Genomic DNA, 6,902 nt, shown 5'->3' on the forward strand with positions numbered 1-6,902 from the left:
ACATCCTTATTTCTCTGCACCCCGCATGTCGTAAGAGGCGACTAACGGATTCTGTTCCTCCTTTTACCCTTGTTAAGTGGTTCTTGTATAGAATATAGTCAATGTTTGTAAAGATTTTAGTCAAGCAGTATGTAAGAAATGTTTAGTCCTTTGTACTGGAAACTTGCATTCTCCCAGTAAGGTCATATATTGTACTACGTTGCAAGCCCCTGGAGCAATTTTTTGATTAGTGCTTTTTTGAACAAGAAACACTTAACAAGTGGCTCTATCCCATCTCCCCCCTTTCCCCTATCCCATCTCTCCCCTTTCCCTCGTCGCGATATAACCTTCGTGGTTGAAAACGACGTTAAACACCAAATAAAGAAAGAACTGTCTGACTGCCATGGTGGCGTACATGCTGCAAGGACGCCAACAACAAAGTGTGTTTGTCGTCAATTTTCCTTAAGAAAAAGAGCTATGAGTATAATAAAATGTTCCATTAGACATACACGTACAAACAGAAGATAAATCGTTATTTCTGTTGTCTCCTGTCAATATGTACATGCTACAGGGACGCCGAGAACAAAGGTGTGTCTGTCGTCTTTTTTCCTTAAGATATATAGAGCAATGAGTATAAAAGAACATGTTCCATTAGACATACACGTACAAACAGAAGATAAATTGTCCTTTCTGTTGTCTGCTTGTCACAATGCACTGCAAGAATGCCAAGAAAAACAGTGTGTTTATAAGAAATAAAGCCAGACACTTGTCACCGATGTTGTGCCTGTTACTCTATTTATGGACCAGGTCCCAATGGCAGTTTTTCGAGTTTGTTTGATTAATAACAATAACATAGGCTGCAAAATGAGTTATATATAATTGCTTGATGGTAAACAATGACTAGTTGTTAGTTGTTGTATTTCCTTTCTAGAAGACTGCCACATCGTCAGCAAAATCAACCCCTCAACCTTTCTTTCGCATGTCCCCCTTTCTTTCTTTCTTTCAATCGGTTTTTGTATTTTTGCTTGTCGTCCATTTTCTCGTATTTTCTTGTTATTTAGTTTTTTGAGGTCGAGTAGGAGGACAGGGGAATGTCGTCATAAAAAACTTCCCGGCATGCTTGCCCGTGTCGGCCATGTTTCAATCCCGCAGCAAAACTCTGGGATGCCAATCTTGCTGGAAGTGAGCAAATCAAAACCGGTTGGTTGCGTCAGGATCAGTTTAAATCTCTCCCTCTATCAAGACTGCGGATCTCCCCGGGGTTCCGACGGAAAAGAATGATTAGATGAAAAGAGGAATTAGGGACACACAAAAAGCTGAGTCAACCGGGCACTTTGTGTCCTTTTACTTTCTTTCTTTCTTTTCTCTGTGTTTTTCTCTCCCATGTCCCAAGACCCCTCCCCTCCCTCCGCCCCGAGAAAGCACGAGCGTGTAAGCAAAGAGGCGAGTCAGGGCGGGAGGGATGGAGTAAGAGAAAGACAAAGAGAGAAAGACAGACAGACAGACGTACAGACATACATACAGCCAGCCAGCCATACTGGGGCAGAAAAAGGGAAACGAATAATTGTTTAATGCGGGATTGTTGAATCATTGCATAATGAACTTAATCCATGCAAATATGACGAATAAGCACATATTAAGATATCCTTCACACACACACACACACACACACACACACACACACAATTCTCTAATGGAAGTATATTTGGTGCATTTATCCAACAAATGTATTTCATCCTCTATCACATTACATTTTTTGCATAATCTGTCATTTACTGGTGTATTTAAATGTCGACCCTTTTCAATTTCTAAATCGTGTGCACTTATTCTTAACTTTGTTAATGCTTTTCTGTGATCTAAATTTTTTACCTCATTGATATAAGATTGCACTTCGTATTTCCTCGAGTCTGTTACTTTTGCGTAGAATTTTAATTTTGAACTTCCTTCAGACTTTTTATTAATCCAGAATTTTATGAATTTGCATTCTAATTTCTCTTGTATGGCTTTTTGTAACTTTTTAGAATTAAATGTAGATTGATTTTGCCAGACATGATTAAATCCTAATTTATCTACTGCTTGTTTTATGAAATGTGACCATGAACTTTCCCGTGACGGATCTAATAGTGATAAATATGCTTGATATATGTAGGAGTCTTTTTTAGTCTCTAGTATATGAGCCCAATATTTTATGCATTGTGATAATATTCTCAATCCTATTGGAAACCGTCCTAGTTCTGCTAGCACTGGAATTTTCATACTTTTCTTATGCGTACCAAGAATGAATCTGCAAAATCTTATATGTGCACTTTCATGAGGGCATTCCTTGGAGATGCAACATTGAAAAAAGGCATCAATGTCGTCAAATATATGTGTATTTTTTATAATGTACGGAAACCATACTTCTGCGCCGTAACAAATAATTGGGGACACTAACAAGTCAAATAAATTTAAAATTGTTTTTGTTTGAACAAGACTATTTCTGAACGCTTTTCGAAGAGAGTAAGCTGCTTTGTTTCCTTGTTTGCTAAGATGCTCCTGGGCAATATTTAAATTTCCATTTTGGTTGAACACTATACCCAAATATTTATACTGGTCTGTTCTTTTGATAATACAATCTCCACATTTAAATATTGTATTCATTTTGGGAAGACTACGACAAAATATTACAATGTTCGTTTTTTCAGTATTTATTTTTAATCCCCATTGTTGACAGTATATATTTAAGTAATCTAATTTTTGTTGCAGACCTAACTTTGATTTGGATAGCATTACTAAATCATCTGCATACATTAAACATGATATTTTTGTTTTTGAGTTTATATCAATGTATGGTGAATCAAAATCAGGTATATTTGTAGTGAAGTCGTTTATGAAAATGTTGAACAGTATAGGACTTAATGTATTTCCTTGATGAACACCTTTTCTGACATGTATACTCATTGGACACTCTTGATTGTATTCAGTTCTAATGAATGAATTTGTATACATATCTTTTATTATATTGAAACAGTATCCTCTTATCCCTAGTGTATATAGTTTAAGTAGAAGTGCTTCGTGCCATACATTATCAAAGGCTTTCTGAAAGTCTACAAAACATGCATACATTCTTCCATTTTTTAATTTTAAGAGATCGTCTACAATTTTTTTTAATATGAAAATTTGGTCCGTAGTTCGATATCCTTTTCGGAAGCCTGCCTGTTCTTTCCTAATTATGTTATCATCTTCTAAGAATTTTGAAATCCTTGAATTCATTACTTTGCAGAATAATTTACTAAGATTACTGCTCAAAGTAATACCTCTATAATTGCTTGGGTTAAGAGGGTCTCCCTTCTTATAGATTGGTATGCTTATACTTGATTTCCAATTTTTGGGATAATGTCCAGTAATTAATATTAAATTAAATAACTTTGTTAAAATATGTACAGTTCGATCTAAGCTTGCTTTAATAATCTCATTTGATAGTTTATCTGGTCCTGGTGCTTTTTTGTTTTTCAATGACTTACTTTCAATTTTAATTTCTTTTCCTGTAATTGGGTTATCTAATGTTGGTATATTATATTGATGAGTACTCTGTTTTAGTTCCTCTGACACTTCCTTACTTCTTTGTTCTGAAATATCTGGTTTAGTTCCGATTAAATTTGCTAAGTGATTTAGCCATTTGGTTGGATTTATATTACATTTATTATTATTTCTGTCATTATCACCCATTGATTTTAGGTCTTTTAATGTTTTCCAAAGTTTATTTGGATCATTATTGAATTGGTCATTTAATATTAAAACTAATTTATTTCTATATTCTCTTTTTTGTTTCTTTATTAGAGAATTATATCTTTTACGTACACTATAATATTTTTGACAAAGTGAGCTATTAAATGGATATCTGTTCAAAGCGTTTAATATCGATTTTAATTCTTTTCTTTGTTGATAACAATTTTTGGTAAACCAAACTTTGTTTCTTTTCTTTTTTCGAATATTGATTTTCATTTTAATCTGTTTGTTTAGGCTATTATTTGCAGCATTATTTAATATGTCTGTAAATTTATCTGTGATATTATCAACATTGCTCTCTGTGTAACTGGTTTTGCTTATTACACGGTTTTGTTCTATCTCTAATTCTAAATCTTGTAGTTGTCTATTCATATCGGGAGCACTGAGAGCTTGCATAAGTTTTTCATATGAACTGCTGTCCCATTGGTACGTCTCTTTTATACTTAGTTTTTCATTAATATTGTATGATATATTTTGATTGTGTTGATATCTCATTCTTTTATAAGTATTATCTTTATTTATTAATGGGAGTCTGATTTTCATTTCCAATGGGCAATGATCTGAATATACTTGTAAATTCTTGACCCTCATGCTTATAACGTCCTTAAGAAGATCATGGGAACATATGAAATAATCTACCACACTACAACCTTGGGGTTGATAACAAGTGAATTTGCCTTGTATGTCTCCTAGTATTCTTCCATTGAGAATGTGTATATTGAAATTATTGCATAAATCAACTAATCGTCTACCAAATTTGTGGATCACCTTATCCATTGAACGTCTGCTAAATATATCATCAGAGGAATAATCAGGGGGCAATGTATATATGTTATTGATATTATCATGTTCTATGTAATCTTTATATTCCCCAGATCTTGCATTGAAATCACCACACAGTACTATTGATCCTTTTGCAGACAAGTCATCAATGTCATTTTCTAGATCCTCCCACATTTGAACTGTATTGTCTTTACCGAATGACGAATGCTCTGGTGGTAAGTACACACATGCGAGAAACACATCATTGTGACCAGTATCTGTCATTATTTGTATCCAAACTATGTTGTGGTTACTTTTGGGTAAAATTTTCACATTGGGTCGAATTGAATCTTTGATAAATAAGGCAATCCCTCCCGATGAGCTTCCTGCTTTCTTTCTTTTGGGTCTAATAAAGTTGATAGGTCTTCCAAATCCTGCTAAAAACAGTGATTGTTCTTCCTCTTTAGTAAGGTGTGTTTCCTCTATAAGTACAATGTCATGTTCTATTAAAGAACTTGAGATTTTCTCTACATGTAACTTGTTGATTAAGCAGCCATCTATTGTTCCTTTTATCCCTTTAATGTTCCAGCTCAATATTGATATTTGTTTGCATTTGTTCATTGTTGTCTATGTATTTTAGTAGGGCTTTCTCTGTCTAAAGCCAATGTATCTGTTGGCCTGCACAACGTATGGTGCGGTCTGTTCTTCTTCAAGTTGCTGTTTCTGGTATCTGTTGTCTTCTCTTTGGTACTCATGCTTGTTGAACTGCCCATTGTACGATGTGTCTTGTTCTGTTTCCAATCTTGAATTCTGGTATGGGGTGTCTCCTCTGTAGTAGGTGTATCTGTCATACTCTCTATTGAAGTAATTCCTGGGTTCTGCCCCATTCTGTGGAGTCGGGTAATGGTTATCTTCTCTGGAGTACCTAGATCTGTTTTGATGCCCACCAAATGATCTCTTTTGACCCTCTCTGAAGTCAGCGTGTCGATTGTACTGCCTGTTGTATGATACATATGTTCGATGTTGATCCCTGTAGTCGGTTTGGTCATCTTCCCTGGAGAACTTCCATTTGTTCCAGTGACCATCAAATGATCTCTTTTGATCCTCTCTGAAGTCAGCATAACGGTTGTACTGCTTGTTGTACGGGATATGTTGCCGATGTTGTTGTTGTTCCCTGTAGTAAGTTTGGTTATATTCTCTAGGGTGCAACGATTTGTTCCGATGACTGCCAAATGATCTCTTTTGGTCCTCACTGATATCAGCGTGATCATTGTACTGCTCATTGTACGAAACACGTTGTCGTTGCTGTTGTTGTTGTTCCCTGTAGTCTGTTTGTCTCCATGGCTGGTTTCTCTGGTTCGGAAATGACTCTCTTCTTTTGTGATCTGGTTGTTTGCTCCAAAGAAGGTTTTCTAGATGGTAGCCAATATTTGTCGCGAGGATTCCATCTCCCCTTCTATTCGGGTGTATTCCGTCTCTTTGTAGATGTGCAGCAACATTTGCGTTTCTAATGAAAGAAATGTTCATCTTTGATTGGAATGCAGCTTCCATCTTTGCATTGATAAGGTTCGTGCGAACATTCATGTCCCTTGAGGCTGTTGGAACCACCTGACTTACAATGATCTTCGTTTGGGGAAAATTTTCTTCTGCTGTCTTCACACAGGCTTTCAGTTTTTTTGAGGGTGTTGAGTTGTCTACTTTTGCATCATTCACGCCGACATGAATGAGAATGGCTTCTGGTTTTTGTTTTATTGACTTTATCTCGGCGAGGCAGTCATCAATATTACTTGTTTTCTTTTTTGTGACGTGCAATCCAAAACGGCGACCCATTCTTTCAGGGTCTACTCCATTGAGAATGGAATCATGAAGGATGTACACTGATGGTAGGCCTTGTTCCTTTTTGTTTCCATCCTTTTCTTCTTCTTTTTCTTCCTCACTTGAGTTTTCATCACTTTCGCTGTCTTCTTCTACTGATGACAATGACAATGTCGACAATGATGAGGCTGGCTGTGAAGATGATATACACGCCTGTGCCGAGTTGGAAGCATTTCCCCTACTTTCTTTGGAGGTATTTTCTCTTATTTTACCTGATGCAGGCGATGTTTTGGTCTTTTGCCGAGACGAGTTTTTTCTCTGAGGTGTTTTTTCTGCCTTGCTATCTTCAAGTGTCATTTCCTTTATTATGACGTCAACTTTTTGTTCTATTTTTCGGGGCTCTGTTGTTATTTTCAGTTTGCCGCTGCCTCCTTTCATTTTCTGCTCTCGACCAGGACTATGAGGTGAGTCTTGTTGTTCTGTGCTTTGATTTTCTTCCCAGTTTTTCTTTCGTTTTTTTGAAGATTCATTGAATGCAGTCAGTAGTGTCTGATTCATGTCCCCCAACATCACTTCAT

The sequence above is a fragment of the Littorina saxatilis genome, linkage group LG15, assembly GCF_037325665.1.
Source record: "Littorina saxatilis isolate snail1 linkage group LG15, US_GU_Lsax_2.0, whole genome shotgun sequence".
Taxonomy (NCBI): Eukaryota; Metazoa; Mollusca; class Gastropoda; order Littorinimorpha; family Littorinidae; genus Littorina; species Littorina saxatilis.